Source organism: Miscanthus floridulus, chromosome 18 (assembly GCF_019320115.1).
Source record: "Miscanthus floridulus cultivar M001 chromosome 18, ASM1932011v1, whole genome shotgun sequence".
NCBI classification, from domain to species: Eukaryota; Viridiplantae; Streptophyta; class Magnoliopsida; order Poales; family Poaceae; genus Miscanthus; species Miscanthus floridulus.
This window is the reverse complement of record NC_089597.1, coordinates 20188256-20204796: the sequence shown is the minus strand read 5'-3', so window position 1 is coordinate 20204796 and position 16541 is coordinate 20188256.

The following is a 16541-nucleotide window of genomic DNA, read 5'->3' as shown; positions in this document are numbered from 1 at the left end:
TGGCGATGGCTCTGTTTCAAAGCTATTCTATTCTTCTACCCCCGTTCGACTGATTTATTATGAGAAAAAAACATTGTTCCGGTAAAAAAAACAAGCTGAAAAAGACGGATTATAAGAGAAACGAATATGACCTTTGTCTGCATGTCGCATTATGCTCCCTGCACACTCAGCAGTGGCACCCACGGAATCTGCTGAATATTTTCTTATTACTTGTACAGCGACCACAACCACGTTTCGTCGCCGCCACGCCGCCGGCGGCAGCCCATCCGCCAGCCAGACTGCCGAGTTTGTTTGTTTTTTTTTGTCAATTCGAGTCATCGAGCTAGTGCGAGACAACTACGATGACGACGGCTGGAGTGACAGATCGTTGTAATTGTAACAGAATGCATTAAGATTAACAGTACCGTATAAAAAGGCGGGCAGGCTTCCAATTTACAACAACAGAGAGAGTTGAGTGTTTTTTTTAACCGAGCACTAAGGGTGTATTTGTTCCACGGATATCCATGGATGGAACATGGATATCTCTGGATACATGGTGTTTGGTTGAATGGACAAGCTGAACATGGATATCCACAACAGGAAATATTCTGGGTAAATGTTAGATATCCTGGCCCTCAGAAATCTCGTGGATGCGGATATTCACATGTTGATTAGCGCATGTTTTGTGTGACAATTAGAGTAGTATAGTGCTAATTAACGTATTTTATTTTTAATTAGTGATTATAATGACAAGATTAGTGTCGGTGTATATTTATTAGGGTATAATTAGTTGTTATTATTTCTAAATAATATATATAATTAGTGAAGTATTCTCATCCCATGCAATCTTATCCATCCAACTAAACAGAAAAATGACTCGTCCTATCCATCCAACCAAATAGACAACATGGATATCCATATCCCGAAATCCATGGATGGCCATATCACATCTACCCTAGTCGTCGAACCAAACACACCCTAAAAAGCGTGGCTAGAGCGAGTACTACAATTGATTCATCTTCCTCAAAAGACGAGTGAGTACAATTGAATATGTTTGTGTGAAGTGCCGGCATTCACCTCAGCCTGATGAGCTAGACAATGATCAGATTTGTACACCAAGAGCGAAACCATCAATCACTTATTAGGTAAACTGATAGAACTTAAGACCGACTAGCGGTAGATCTAGCGGGTATAAACTTACATTTAGGATATAGTAAACCCTAAAACATGAACTAAAACTAAGAGAGATAGAGAGAGAGGATGAGAGTGGGGAGGAGTTACTGACCATCAGCAGGCTTGGCAGAGGAGCTGGCCATGGTGTCGATGTAGGGCAGAAGTGGAGTCCGGCGACGGAAGCGGTGGCGCTTCCCATCGCTCACAGCGCCCCCTCTAGATCGGCTTAGGGTTTATAGGTGGGCAGTGAACCTCATACCTAGTGCCCCGGCCCCCACCTCCTTTTTATGACGCTGCGCGACGGGGGCCCACCAACCATTGATTTGGTTGGGCGCCCCCGATCAGGGCGCAGGATCAAGGCCCAACTCGGTCATTAGACCGAGTCGAAGGAGATCAACCTAACATTCTCCCCCTTGATCTCAACTTATAACTTAAACTTAACTTACTTTATCTTGTTCTCATTTCATCACAGATCAGTGCATAGAGCATGCCTCATCATCATAGTCAGTTGCCATTAGATTAACAGCTACAATGCACCTCTCTGTTTTAAAACAGATTCTCATCTAGGCCCCTATTGTCTAGGAATCATAGGCTTTCCCTTAAACCCATGCCGGCTAAGTGTTCTCTGAACACATTGCCCCATTCGTTTGTCTGAATTCTGGAGGAATCTGGATGGTTTGGAGGAATGCTGGATGAATTTGTGAGAGAAAAACACTATTCCAAATGAAAAAATAAGTGGATCAAGCCGGGTTTAAGGGCACGCGAACGGGGCCATAAGCCTTTTGTGAGCGAATCCGCGAGCATCTTTTCTGTACTTATGTGCTCAAGACTAATTATATGATCCCGGACTTTGTCTTTCACAACATAATACTTTGTCAATGTGTTTGGTAGCACCACTTGACTTATTGTTGTGAGCATAACGTACTGCTGGATTATTATCGTAGTATAACTTGAGTGGCTTATGTACGTCGTCTACCACTTTCAACTCGGGCATAAACTTCTTCAGCCAATTCACCTGCCATGTGGCCTCATAACACGCTACAAACTCGGCATACATCGTAGACAATGTAGTGACGGTTTGCTTAGAGCTTTTCCACGATATAGCTCCTCCTGCGAGAGTAAATATGTATCCTGACGTGGACTTTCTATTATCTCCCGCATAATCTAAATCTGAATACCCCTCTATGTGTAGGGAATCAGATCTTCTGTACGTTAGCATGAGACCTTTTGTGCCTTTTGTGATAATCCTAAAACCTTCTTCTATCTTGGTGAATCTCTATTCCTGGAACGAACGAAGCTTCACCGAGATCCTTCATATCAAAGTTCGAGGACAAGAACTTCTTCGTTTCTAGTAGTAGATTAACATCACTACTAGCGAGTAAGATGTCATCCACATACAAGATTAGGAAAATGTATTTCTCATTCTTAAACTTTGCATAAACACAATTGTCCTCTATATTTTCTTCAAACCCAAACTTCCTTATTGTACTATCAAACTTTAAATATCACTATCTTGATGCTTATTTTAATCCATAAATAGATTTCTTCAGGCGGCATCGCATATGTTCTTTTCCTTCCACAACAAAACCTTTTGGTTGTGCCATGTAAACATTTCCCTCTAAATCCCCATTTAGGAACGCCGTCTTTACATCAATCTGATGTAATTCTAAATCGTAATGTGCTACAAGCGCCATTATGATTCTAAAAGAATCCTTACATGAGACTGGAGAAAATGTCTCATTATAATCTATGCCTTCTCTTTGCGTAAAGCCTTTCGCCATAAGTCGTGCTTTAAATCTTTCTACATTCCCGTTGGAGTCATATTTAGTTTTGTAGACCTATTTATAGCCTACTATCTTGGCTCCTTTAGGAATTGTTTCTAAGTCCCAAACTCCGTTGATATTCATTGATCTCATTTAATCCTGCATGGCTTCAAGCCACTTTGATGAGTGAGCGCTTCTCATGGCTTCTTCAAATGAGGTGGGATCACCCTCCATTTAAAATTCTTCATATTCATAGACTTCGTAGTCATTAGGAATGGCTGGTTCCCTGACTCTTTGAGACATTCTAGGGGCCTCGTTAGTTGACGCTTGTTCTATATGAGGCTGTTGTTGCTCTTCCTTATGTGTGACAACGGGTTCTATAGGATCCTGAACGATAGGTTCCTCATGTTCATTCATTGTTGCCACTGGAGAACTAACAACAGGTGCTGTTACTACAGTGTCTTGCACTGTTGGTACAGCAACAACAGGTAGCGTGAAGAATGGCTCCTGAACCATCGGAGTGGGCATGTATACCTACTTCTCTTCAAAATTAATTTCTCGCGCTATCATGCTCCCCCTGACCAAATCATCCTCCAAGAACACATCATGTCTTATTTCTACAAACTTCGTATGTCTGTCAGTCAGGATAATAGAAGCGATGACCTTTTGACTTTTTTAGATAGTCAATGAAATGGCAACTGGTTGTCTTGGAGTCTAGCTTTCCTATGTTTGGGTTAAAGACTTTAGCCTCAGCTGGACAACCCCACACATGTAAATAGTTAAGTGAAGGTTCATTTCCTGTCCACAACTCATATGATGTTTTGGGCACCGACTTACTTGGCACTCGATTAAGAGTATGAGTTGCGGTTTTTAATGCCTCCATCCATAAACTTATCGGTAGAGTAGAGTAACTTATCATACTTCTTACCATATCCATTAAGATACATTTACGTCTTTCAACTACTCTATTTTGCTGAGGCTCACTCGATGTAGAGTACTGGACAACTATGCCATTTTCCTGTAAGAACCTTACAAAAGGTCCAGGAATTTGGCCATATGGGGTGTGTCAACCGCAGTACTCTTCCCCACAGTCGGATCTTACTATCTTAATCTTTAAGTTGTGCTGATTTTCTACTTCAGCCTTAAATATCTTAAATTTATCCAATGCTTCTGGTCTTTCCTTAATTGGATAAATATAGCTATAACGAGAATAATCATCTGTGAATGTTATAAATGAATCATAGCCATCCACACTATTCATAGGAAAAGGACTATAGATGTCTGTGTGAATTATTTCTAAAATTTCTACACTTCGTTTAGCATCTTTCTTTATTTTCTTAACATACTTTCCTTTTATGCAATCAATGCATTTTTTCTAAAACTAAAAATTTTAATGGTAGAAGAATTCATTTCTTAATCAATCGCTCTATTCCCTCCCTCGAAATATGGCCTAAACGACAGTACCATAATTTTAATGATACATCATGAACAATCTTCTGCTTATTTCTTGCATTCATAGACGAGAAGGCATTCTCATTCTCAGTACTCACAACATTCACATTCTCAGAAAGTGATAACAAATAAAGCTTGTCTTGTTGGAAGGCAAGAATATCACACTTATTATTAAACACAATCTGACATTTGCCATTACCAAAACGGCAATCATATCCATCATCGTCTAAACGTAAAACATTTATCAAATTTCTACGCAAAGAGGGTACAAAAAGGATATTTGAAAGCTAAAGTACAAAACCATCATCTAATTCTAGAGAGAGATCTCCAATGGCTTCAACTTCAGTTTCAACTATATTTGCTACTTTAATTCTTTTTTCTCCTCTTTGCAGGGTCCTCGTATGGAATCCCTGTAATAAATTTGCAACATGAATAGTTGCACATGAATCAATCCACCAAGTATATTTTGCATAACTTAAATACAAGGACTCATCTATGTATGTAATAAAGTCCTCACCTCTCTTCAAAAGGCTCTTTAGGAAATCTGGACAGTCCCTCTGGTAATATCCATATTGATCCTTGTCAACTTGGGCATTGTTGTTCTTGTGATGGTGGTCATTCTGAAGGGCTTTCCCTTGAGGTTTGATATTCTTGTTAAAATTCTTCTTTTTATTGCCCTTCACATGGTTAGCAGAGTCACCATGTGAGCTTTTAAGCCTCTCATCTTCTTGCACACACATTGCAATGAGCTTCTCAATATCCTATTTGTCGGGCTGCATGCTGTAATTAACAACAAAAGTTTCATACTCTTTAGGCAATGAAGCAAAAACCAAATGAATCAAGAACTCATCCTTGAGTCTCAAATTCATTGGCTTGAGCTTGGAAGCCATGTTGCTCATCTTCAATATGTGTTCTCTTATCCCTCCACCAGAGTATTTCTCATTGAATAACTTCTTTATCAGGGTACTGGCATAAGCCTTTGAAGAGCCAGTAAACTGACTCTCCACTTTCTTGAGATACTCAGTGGCGGTGTCACAATCTGGGATTGACCCCATTATTGCATCTGAAATAGTGGACTTAGCCACCATCAAGCACTTGCGGTTCAAAATGTCCCATTTCTTACGATCAAGATCGTATTTCATTCTCACTTTTGCATGCTCTCGCTGTCGAGCAGTGAAATCAGCATCAGTTTCATTTTCTTCCCTCACCGGGTCCACTGGCTCAGTAGGATACGGTGTCGATGTTTTACCACCGATAGCCTACCACGGGGGTACCCGGGACAATTGTTCGGGCTTCGGCGAATAGCGGAATTTGGCGGTTACGCAAAGAGACTCACGATTTATACTGGTTCAGGCCCTCAACTTGGTCGAGTAATAACCTTACATCCAGTTTTGGCGTTAGCCTGTTTGCGTTGTATTGCTTTGAGTATCGGGTATGCGTTCTCCTCTTATAATGGGTACCCTCACCAGCCCTTTATAGTCCAGGCGCTGAGAGGCGTTGTTTGTGTCCTATTCGGATACAAGGTCAGAGTCCTAAGCTACGCTTCGGGCGCCTTTTCTTGTATAGTTTGCGTTAGAGTTTTGGTTTTGCACGTTGCTTTGCTCCGCGTTCTTCTTGGCGATTGGGCTGTAGGCCTTGTTACCAAGGTCTACCTCCCTGCAGTATGGTCCATGGGGGGCCCTTAGGGTTCCCCATCGACAAGCCCCTGAGCATTTCATGATTGAGCTTCAAGGGCCGAGTTGTTGTAGTCTTGATCCGGGTCCTTCTTGAAGTGAAATCTTGAGATGGTCTTCTTTGATTCTTCTTTTGGCTGATGTGCACTTTTGCTTGATGTCCTCCGGGTTCTTTTTCCTTTGAGTGCAGCGAGTGCAAAGCCTTCTGTTTTTTGGTACAAAAAGCTGGAGGGTCAAAAAAATTTGAAAATATGTTTTTCTGTGGTAGGTACTTGCAGCCCCCGAGCCTTCTCCGGGTTCTTTTCTATTGAAAAGAAGCCGGAAGAAGGGTCTTGATTTGTACTCCTTTGTTCTTTGTCTTTTGCTGGTCACGGATGGGTTTTGTATAGCCATGAGTGAGCGTCTTCTTTTACTTTTTGTCAGGAATCTTGCTTTTGGGCACTATTCACCTTTGTTGCTTTGCTCTTTTGTTCTTTTCCTCTCTCTTTCTTGTGATCTTTAGCCTTGTTTACCTCTGGTTTGCTATAAATACCTTCTTTGTTGGTTGTGGTTCTACCTTGAGTAGGAAAATTCTTCTTCAATTCTTTCTTCATTCGTAGATATGCTGGTATGTGAGGTTGAGCAGCCCCCGGGCTTATGCTTGGTTGGTAATGATCATGCTGCTCTATCTGTTCTTCTGCGTCCGAGCTGCCGCTGCTGCCGCCGCTAGGTTCCTTGTTGCAATATTTAAGAATCTTGTCTCTATCTTATGTCTGAGTTTATCCGGTCCTGTTTGGCCGTCTGTAACCTTTGTATTTGCCTTCGATCAATGAGATTTATAATTTTTCTCCGTCTGAGTTCTTTTTCAACTGTAATCCTTTGGCACTGTAATTTTGTATGTAATCCTTCACACGTCTCCGAGTTATTTGTTCGGCTGCTTATTGCTGCTGTCATTCTGGTTGTTGGAGAATTCAATGTGTCTTCACGGGTTGTATTGCTGCTGTGGAATATTCTCTTGGATATGCTTTATCTTGTACTGTGGTTGTTTTGGATATGTACTATTCCTTCGAGTCTTTGCCGAGCAGGGATTACCGGTGCTTTTTTCCCGGTTTTATGATTTTGTGAAGGGTGGCTTTTACCGGTGCATCAACAATGTGGTTTCGTATGTCCGGGTTGTTGCCCTGATGCTCCTTTTGAGCGGATTACTGAAGCTTATGTAATGGCTGAGTTTTCAAGACACTGGGAGGAGGCCAAAGTATAGCTTAGTGGTCTATCAGACCAAATTCTTGATCAAATGAATGTACTTCCTCCTTCTCTTCCGTCTTCTTGAACAGATGTGAAAAGTCAACCTTCTTTTGATGTCCTTGTAATATACTTTGTCTCTGAATTTTTAAGATGTGAGCAGGCTTCGTCATGTCTTTCTTTTCTTCTTAGATGTCTTTGAATAATATGGACAAGTTTCGTCCTGTCTTTCCTTATGGCTTTTTTCTGCTTTGCCATAGCTTGTTTCGCTCTTTGGGTCGGCGACCGAGTTGTTTGGAGTGTTTGTGCCGCTCTTTGGTCGAAGTAGTCGATTGTACCGCTCTTGGGGTAGACGATCGAGTTGTTGGAGTGTTTGTGCCCCTCCTTGGGCAACATAGTCGATCGTGCCGCTCTTGGGGTAGGCGACCGAGTTGTTGGAGTGCTTGTGTCCCTTTCTAGGCGAAGTAGTTGATCGTACCACTCTTGGGATAGGTGACCGAGCTGTTGGAGTGCTTGTGCCACTTCTTGGGCGAAGTAGTCGATCGTACCACTCTTGGGGTAGGCGACTGAGTTGTTGGAGTGCTTGTGCCGCTTCTTGGGCGAAGTAGCCGATCGTACCACTCTTGGGGTAGGCGACCGAGCTGTTGGAGTGCTTGTGTCGCTTCTTGGGCGAAGTAGTCTATCGTACCACTCTTGGGGTAGGCGACCGAGTTGTTGGAGTGCTTGTGCCGCTTCTTGGGTGAAGTAGTCGATCGTACCACTCTTGGGGTAGGCGACCGAGCTATTGGAGTGCTTGTGCCGCTTCTTGGGCGAAGTAGTCGATCGTACCACTCTTGGGGTAGGCGACCGAGTTGTTGGAGTGTTTGTGCCGCTTCTTGGGCAAAGTATTCGATCGTACCACTCTTGGGGTAGGCAACCGGACCCGTATAGCACAACCGTTTCTGGGTTGGCTGTTTGCAGGGTAAGTAAGCAATCGTACCAGCTCTTGGGGTAAGCGATTGCGCCCGTATAGCAACAACCGTTTCCGGGTTGAGATGTTTGCAGGGCTGCCCCTTTTTCCCCAACCTAATTACGGGTTGGTTCTATCCGTTGGACAGGGCTGTCAGTCGTACCATCTCTTTATGGTAGAGTGACAAATGCTAGCTTGGGTCTCCTTACCCAAGAAGCTATTTGGCCGTTGGCCATCAGTCAGACCATCTCCATATGGTTGAGTGACAAGATTACCCATGTAGCGCAACCGTTTTCGGGTTGGTTGTTAACAGGGAAGCCCCTTTTTCCCCAACCTGATTACGGGTTGGTTCTGTCCGTTGGACAGGGCTCATATTTGAAGCTATTCTTCTTGAATAATCTCTGTTTTATTTCTCTTAAAACTTGAGTACAATCTGTTGTACTTAATTGTAGAATCTTTTGAGCTGGCTGATATGCCAAGTGTTCTTTACAGGTATTTCATCTAGAGTCATCAACTCGTATGTACCGGGTCCTGTTGCTGTCTTCACGATGAAGGGTCCTTCCCATGGACTGAGTAGTTTGTGTCGTCCATCTTTCTTCTGGATTAGTCATAGTACTGAGTCCTCTGGCTTTAGTGATCGGGGTTGAGTACTTTTGTCATAATGTCTTCGTAACCCTTGCTGATATCTTGCATTTTGTATGATTGCACTGTCTCTTATTTCTTCTATTGAATCAATTTCTAACCGCCTTGTTTCTTCTGCTTTGCCTTCTTCATATTGTTCTATTCTTGGAGATAGCCATATTAAGTCGGCTGGTAGTACCGCCTCTGATCCGTAGACCAGAAAGAATGGTGAGTATCCAGTTGCTCTGCTGATCTGGGTTCTTAGACCCCATACTAGTTTCGGTAATTCGTCGATCCATTTTCCACCATAATCTTTCAAATCTTCATATAATCTTGGTTTTAAACCTTGTAATATGAGTCCATTTGCTCTTTCGACTTGTCCATGGGCCTGCGGGTGTGCTACTGATGTAAAGTCGATTTCTATCCCATAATCTCTTGCCTAGTATTGGAATTCTCTTGCTGTAAATGGTGAACCAAGATCTGTGATTATTCTATTGGGCATGCCGAACCTATGCATGATGTCTTGTATGAATTCCACTACCTTTTCTGCACTGTATTTGACCAAACGTTTGTATTCAATCCACTTTGTAAATTTGTCGATTGCCATAAATATGTATTCGAAGCCTCCTTTTGCTTTTTTGAGTGGTCCGACTTGATCCAGCCCCCAGCATGAGAACGGCCAAGCCGGCGGTATGCATATTAAGTTGTGAGCCAGCACATGTGATTGCCTAGCAAACATTTGGCAATTCTTGCATGTTATGACGAGCTCTTCTGCATCTTTGAGTGTTGTTGGCCAATAGAAACCGGTTCTGAATGCTTTGCCGACTAGTGTCCTAGAGGCTGCATGATTTCCACAGCATCCTGAGTGGATTTCGTCCAAGATTTCCTTTCCTTTATCTATCAGAACACATTTAAGCAGTACTCCTGATGCTGCTGCTCTTTTGTATAGTTTATCCCCCACCAGAACGTAGTTTTTGCTTCTTCGTACAACCCGAGTTGCTTCTGCTTTGTCTTCGGGTAGTTTCTTCTCTTTGATAAAATCAATGTATGTTTGTCTCCAATCACTTTGTATGACCATGATTTGTCTTGACTGGTCTGGTTCTTCTGCTTGATCTATTTCCATTGGATCTATTGTCTCCTTCTCCTTTTCTGTGTTCCCAAGTTGTTTGTTGGATGGAGCTATGAGTTCTTCTACAAATATACCAGGTGGTACTTTTGCTCTATCTGATCCCAGTTTGGCTAGCACATCTGCTGCAATGTTGGAATCCCTTAGTACATGATGGATTTTGAGCCCTTGGAAAATTTTCTCCAATTTTCTGACTTCTGCACAGTATGCATCCGTATTGTCTTTTGTACAATCCCAATCCTTGTTGACTTGATTGATTACTATAGCTGAATCACCGTAGACAAGTAGCCTTTTTATCCAAAGTGAGCTTGCAACTCTTAGACCATGTATTAATGCTTCATATTCTGCTTCATTGTTAGTTGCCTACCAAAGTATTTGTAGCACATACTTTAACTGTCTCCCTTCTGGTGATATGAATAGTACTCCTGCTCCGGCTCCTCCTAACTTTAGGGAACTATCAAAATACATTTTCCAATGGTCAAGTATTGGTTCGAGTTCTTTTTGACTGATTTCTGTCCATTCAGCAATGAAGTCGGATAATGCTTGAGATTTGATTGTTGTTCTTGGTTTGAAGTCTAGGTTGAGAGCACCGAGTTCTATTGCCCATTTTAATATCCGACCTGTTGCATCTTTGTTGCGTAGAATGTCTTGAAGTGGAAAATTGGTTACCACTGTAATCTTGTATTCATGGAAATAATATCTCAGCTTTCTTGATGATATCAACACTACATAAAGTAGTTTTTGCACGTGTGGGTATCTCACTTTTGATTCTGTTAGTACTTCGCTTATGTAATAGACTGGTCTTTGCATTTTGTATGCGTGTCTGGGTTCTTCTCTCTCAATCACAATTGTTGTGCTGACAATGTTCTTGGTTGCTGTAATGTATAGCATCATGTCCTCTTTGTCTTTTGGTGGTGTCATTACTGGTGATGATGCCAAGTATTCTTTTAACTTTTGGAATGCTTCTTCTGTCTCTTCTGTCCATTCAAAATTTCCTGTCTTTTTCAATAATTTAAAGAAAGGTAGCCCTTTTTCTCCTAGCCAGGAGATGAATCTGTTGAGTGCTGCCATGCATCCTGTAAGCTTCTGTATGTCTTTAACTTTCTTTGGAGGTTTCATATCCATGATGGCTTTAACCTGCTTTGTACTTGCTTCAATTCCTTGGTTACTGACTAGAAACCCGAGTAGTTGTCCTGATGGTACCCCAAAAACACACTTTGTGGGGTTTAGCTTCCACTGCCATGCTTTTAGATTCTTGAAAGTCTCCTCGAGGTCTTCTATCAATGATTCAGGTTCTTTTGTCTTGATTACTACATCATCAATGTATGCTTCTGCATTTCTTCCGACTTGACTCTCCAAGCAAGTTTGAATTGCTCTTTGATATGTTGCCCCTGCATTTTTTAGCCCAAAAGGCATTGATTTATAGCAATATGCCCCAAAGGGTGTAATGAACGAAGTCTTGCTTTGGTCTTCTTCTCTTAAGGATATTTGATGATAGCCTGAATAGCAATCTAGAAAGGATAACAGAGCTGATCCTGCCGTCGAGTCGATGATTTGATCAATCCTTGGTGGGACATATGGATCTTTTGAGCAATGTTTGTTGAGGTCTGTGTAGTCGATGCACATGCGCCATTCTTTTGAATTCTTCTTCTTTACTAGGACCGGGTTGGCAAGCCAATCCGGGTTGATTATTTCTCTGATGAATCCTGCTGCCATGAGCTTGGTGATCTCTTTTTTGATTGCTGCTTTTCTGTCTAGAGTGAATCTTCGTAACTTCTACTTAATGGGTTTGGACCCTTTGTTCACATCAATTATGTGCTCAGCCAACTCCCTTAGGACCCCTGGCATGTCTGCTGGCTTCCAAGCAAAAATATCTTTGTTGTCCCGAAGAAAGTTGGTGAGCGCGAGTTCCTATTTGGGGTCAAGATTTGCACTGATGATTGCCGTCTTCTCCGGATCACCAGTCAGTAGGTCAATAGTCTTGGTAGCAGCTTCTTTTGGTGGTGCGAAGTTGCTTGGCTTCTTAGCCGGTATCTTAATCTCATCTGGGTTCATTTCGTTGGTCAGCATTGCAATCTCCTTTCCTTCCTTTATATCTTGTAATCTTTCGGATATTTGTACTGCTTGTACGTCGCAATCATATGCTTTCTTTAAATCTTTTTTCAATGATAATACGCCCTTTGTTGTTGGCATCTTGAGTAGTAGGTATGGATAATGTGGTACTACCATGTATTTTGTTAAAGCTGGTCTCCCAAGTATTGCGTGGTAGCATGATTCAAAGTCTGCAACTTCGAATTTGATGAATTCCATCCGGTATTTGTCTGGTGTGCCAAAGGTGACGGGTAGGGTTATCTGTCCGAGGGGCATAGCTGCTCTGCCGGGTACTATTCCGTAGAATGGTGTGCTTGTGGGTGTCATTAGACCTTCATAATCCAGATTCATCCTTTTGAGAGTATCTGTGAAAATTATGTTAAGCACGGCTCCTCTATCGATGAGTACTTTAGTTACTGCTACTCCTGCGATAGTCGGACCCAGTACCAGTGGGTAGCATCCTGCGTTTGCTGCACTGGTCCATTGGTCTTCTCTTGTGAAGTGGATGTGGTACTCTGACCAATCTAGATATCTTGGGATGGCTGGTTCAGCTGCCATGATGGCTCTGTGAGCTAGTTTCTCTTGTCTTTTGCTTCGTGTGTTAGGAACACCTGAAAATATCACCGCTAATTGGCGTTGGGGTTCTTGATAATCTCCTTCAGCTCTCTTTTCCTCCTTCTTGGATTCTTCTTGCTTTGGCTCCGAGTTGTTTTGATTCCTGTTTTCTCTCTTCATGAATTGCTGCCGAAAAGTGCTACATTCAACTAACTTGTGTCTGGCCCCTGGGTGTATGTGACACGTCATGTTTTCTATGTTTTCCGGCGCTCTTCCTCGGTAGTTGTTACTCCAATAGTTGCTATTACTGTTGTAACCGCTGTTGTTACGGTTGTTTCTATTGTTGTAGTTGCCATTGTGATTGCTACCATTGCTATCATTGCCGTTGCCATTGTATCTTCTTTTGTTGTCTGTGGTTGCCACCATATTGTCCTACCTTGGTCTTTTATCTTGCTGTCTGTAATCGGGTCTTCTATTCTCTGGGTTGTCCCTAGCAAATCTGTGCCGAGTTCTTTCTTCTGACGAAATTAGCTTCTCAACAACCCTCTTGAAGTCTTCATTTGTTCTTGGGTTCTCATTGAAATAGTCCTTATATTGCCAGTTTGCCCAGATTCCTTCTGCAAAGGCCTCTATCACCTCCCTATCAGTAATGTCGTGGACTTGAGCCCTGAATTCTCCAAATCTTCTATAGTATTCGCTTAGACTTTCTCCTCTCCTTTGCTTTACTCCTTTCAATTCGGCTGCAGTCATTGGATGGGTAATAATGCCTGCGAAGTTGTTGCAGAAAGCTTCTTACAAGTCTTCCCAATACCTGATTGATCTTGGCCTCAATTTGTCAAACCATTGTAGCGGCATTGCTTCGAGGGCCATTGGGAAGAATAGAGCCTTGATGTCGTCGTCTCCTCCAGCTAATTCAATAGATTGGGAGTAAATCCTTAGCCATTGTCTTGGTTTGACTTTGCCATCATACTTGGAATGATTTGCTGATTTAAACTTGTGCGGTAGCTTTAAAGTTTGTAGTCTTCCTGCGAAACAAGGGAATATGTCGTATGGTTCCGTTCTTCCATAATCTGGCGATCTTGCCCTTCTGTAATAAGACCTGTCTTCTTTTAACTCAGACTCTCCGTAGTCATCTTCTTTGTCAAATCTTCTTGATATTTCTTGGTAGCGTTGGCTCAATTCTGGTTTGTCTCTTTCTTGTTGCTTTGAGTAGTGTTCCTTCCTTCCATTGATATCAGCACTTTCTACTGGTCCTATCCTTTGAAAATTCAATTTTTTGGGTGGCTGCTCCCTTTGTGGCTCTTGTGGAATTTCTTCGCCGGGTTGTTTTTCTGATCCCCTGACTTCTTTCTTCTGGTCTTCCTTTGCTTTCCCGTTATTCATGAGCGTGTACAACTCCTTTGTTAATTCTTCAATTCTTTCCCTTTTTGTATTTTTTGTGGCTTCTTTTTCCTCTTGATAAGGTAGTTCTTCAACGCGCGTGCCAGTCGGGACTTTGCTTGAGGTGAAAGAACCTGGCCAATGCATCACACAATCTTGCGGGGTCACTGTCATGATCATCCCTTCTTGTGCTCCCTCTAGGAGTATTCTTCTTGCTGAGTTCATCTTGTTTTGGGTAAAGTGTTGATAGACTGATGCCGCGTTGCGCAGTCCGTAAGTTTCCAAGTTCTTCTTTGAGTTGTACGGGTCGTATCCCTTCGCGATCGTTGTTGTGTCTCCGAGTCCAATTAGGCTTGGCTCTTGTGCCGTGAAGATTGTCTTGGAATCAGGTTGTATCTCTTTTTCAGAGTCGGTTTCGTATCCGCTTTCTTCCTTATTCTGAGTTGTATCCGAAGTTGAGAGTTTCGTCATCTTCTCGGCGAGTTTGTATTGAACTTCGTCATCGAATTCTTTTTCTTCTCGGATACGGGTACGAAGCTTGTCGTCGCCGTCAGCCTTGCAGATCCAGGATCCAAAGACAAAGGTTGTTCCCGCCGAAAAGGTCATCTTGAGGTTGAGGTCCACCGAACTCTCGAGAAAAAATTAGTCGAAAGCCCCTACCTGGCACGCCAGCTGTCGATGTTTTACCACTGATAGCCTGCCACGGGGGTACCCAGGACAGTTGTTCGGGCTTTGGCAAATAGCGGAATTCGACGGTTACGCAAAGAGACTCACGATTTATACTGGTTCAGGCCCTCGACTTGGTCGAGTAATAACCTTACGTCCAGTTTTGGCGTTAGCCTGTTTGCGTTGTATTGCTTTGAGTATCGGGTATGCGTTCTCCTCTTACAATGGGTACCCTCACCAGCCCTTTATAGTCCAGGCGCTGAGAGGCGTTGTTTGTGTCCTATTCGGATACAAGGTCAGAGTCATAAGCTACGCTTCAGGCGCCTTTCCTTGTATAGTTTGCGTTGGAGTTTCGGTTTTGAACGTTGCTTTGCTCCACGTTCTTCTTGGCGATTGGGCTATAGGCCTTGTTACCAAGGTCTACCTCCCTGTAGTATGGTCCATGGGGGCCCGTAGGGTTCCCCATCGACATACGGAGAGGTAAACGCTAGGTCATTTTCGGACAGCGCAAGTGCTAATACATACTTCTCTCGCCATACACGATAGTTGCCCCTTCAAGAGGCAGAATGTGCGAGATGAATGCCATAGGGTTGAGTCCTAAAAATAGCGCCAGAGATAGTGAGAAAATATGACATAATAATTGCATGCCTTAATTTAACGTTGGTCAAAATTAAAACATACAACATTATTCTACATTAATTCTCCATCACCGTTAAGCAGAAATAGAATTAATGCTTGGAAAAACTCATGAATACAAAATTATAATATTGCTATTATCGACGTTGGTCAGAAAAATAACAATATCATAATTTACTAAATAAAATTAACTGCTCTTCAAATTAAATTCTTCCGTTGGTTCGAATTTAATTAGAAGATAATAAACATCTACTTTGCAGTGGAAACAAGAAAAAAATAATTTATCTACTTTTTAGAAGCATTTTACTGTACTCATCTACTCTCTGAAAAAAATTATCCCATTAGTTCAAATTTTGACAGAGATTTAACATCAAAACTTGACAAAATTCATCAAAATTGCTTCTGAAAAATAATAAAACTTAAACAGTGAATTTACTATGCATTCAGCCCGGACCATCAGACGCTCGCACGCGCCTCTACACTCCGCGACACAACAGCTTTGTGCGTGGCCCAGCAGCGCTTGTGCACGCGCGCGCGGTGCCTACCCCGCGCCCAGGCCGCAACCTGGGCCTAGGTCGGGATTTGCCAATCCCGCCTAGGCCGAAGCGAGCCAAAGCGATCTCAGCCGTTCATCACCATCCGACGGCCGGGCGTTGATTTCGCGAGATCAAAACCGCTCGTGTCCGCCATCTCCCAAACCCTAGGTCCATTTCGTCTCTTCCCTTTCTCTATCTTGTTGCACACCATGGCCACCGCACCCGAGGTCTCAAGAGCGGACGCGGCACAGGAGGTGGCGGCGCCACCGTAGCGCCCTTCGCCAGTGCACGCGTGCAGCCAAAACCGCGCGCGGCACCGTCGAGCAGCACCACGGTGGTGCCCTTTGCGCCCTACGCATGTGTACGCGGCGCCGCAGAGCGCCGGCGAGCCGGCGGCTCTCTTCCAGCACGACGGTCTTCCCGCACGACGGCGGTAGCGCCGGCGGTGAGGGAAACTCGGGTAGGTCCCTCCCCTCGCCGACCTTTCTTCTAGGGTTAAGGTTAGGGTTTGAGAAATTCGAAATCTTTCATCTCCTTCTTATTTTATTTCTGTTTTCTACCCCGATCTGGATCTACACACTAACCTGGCTCCAATACCATTGATAGAACTTAAGACCGACTAGCAGTAGATGTAGTGGGTATAAACTTGCATTTAGGATATAGTAAACCCTAGAACATGAACTACAACTAAGAGAGATAGAGAGAGAGGATGAGAGTGGG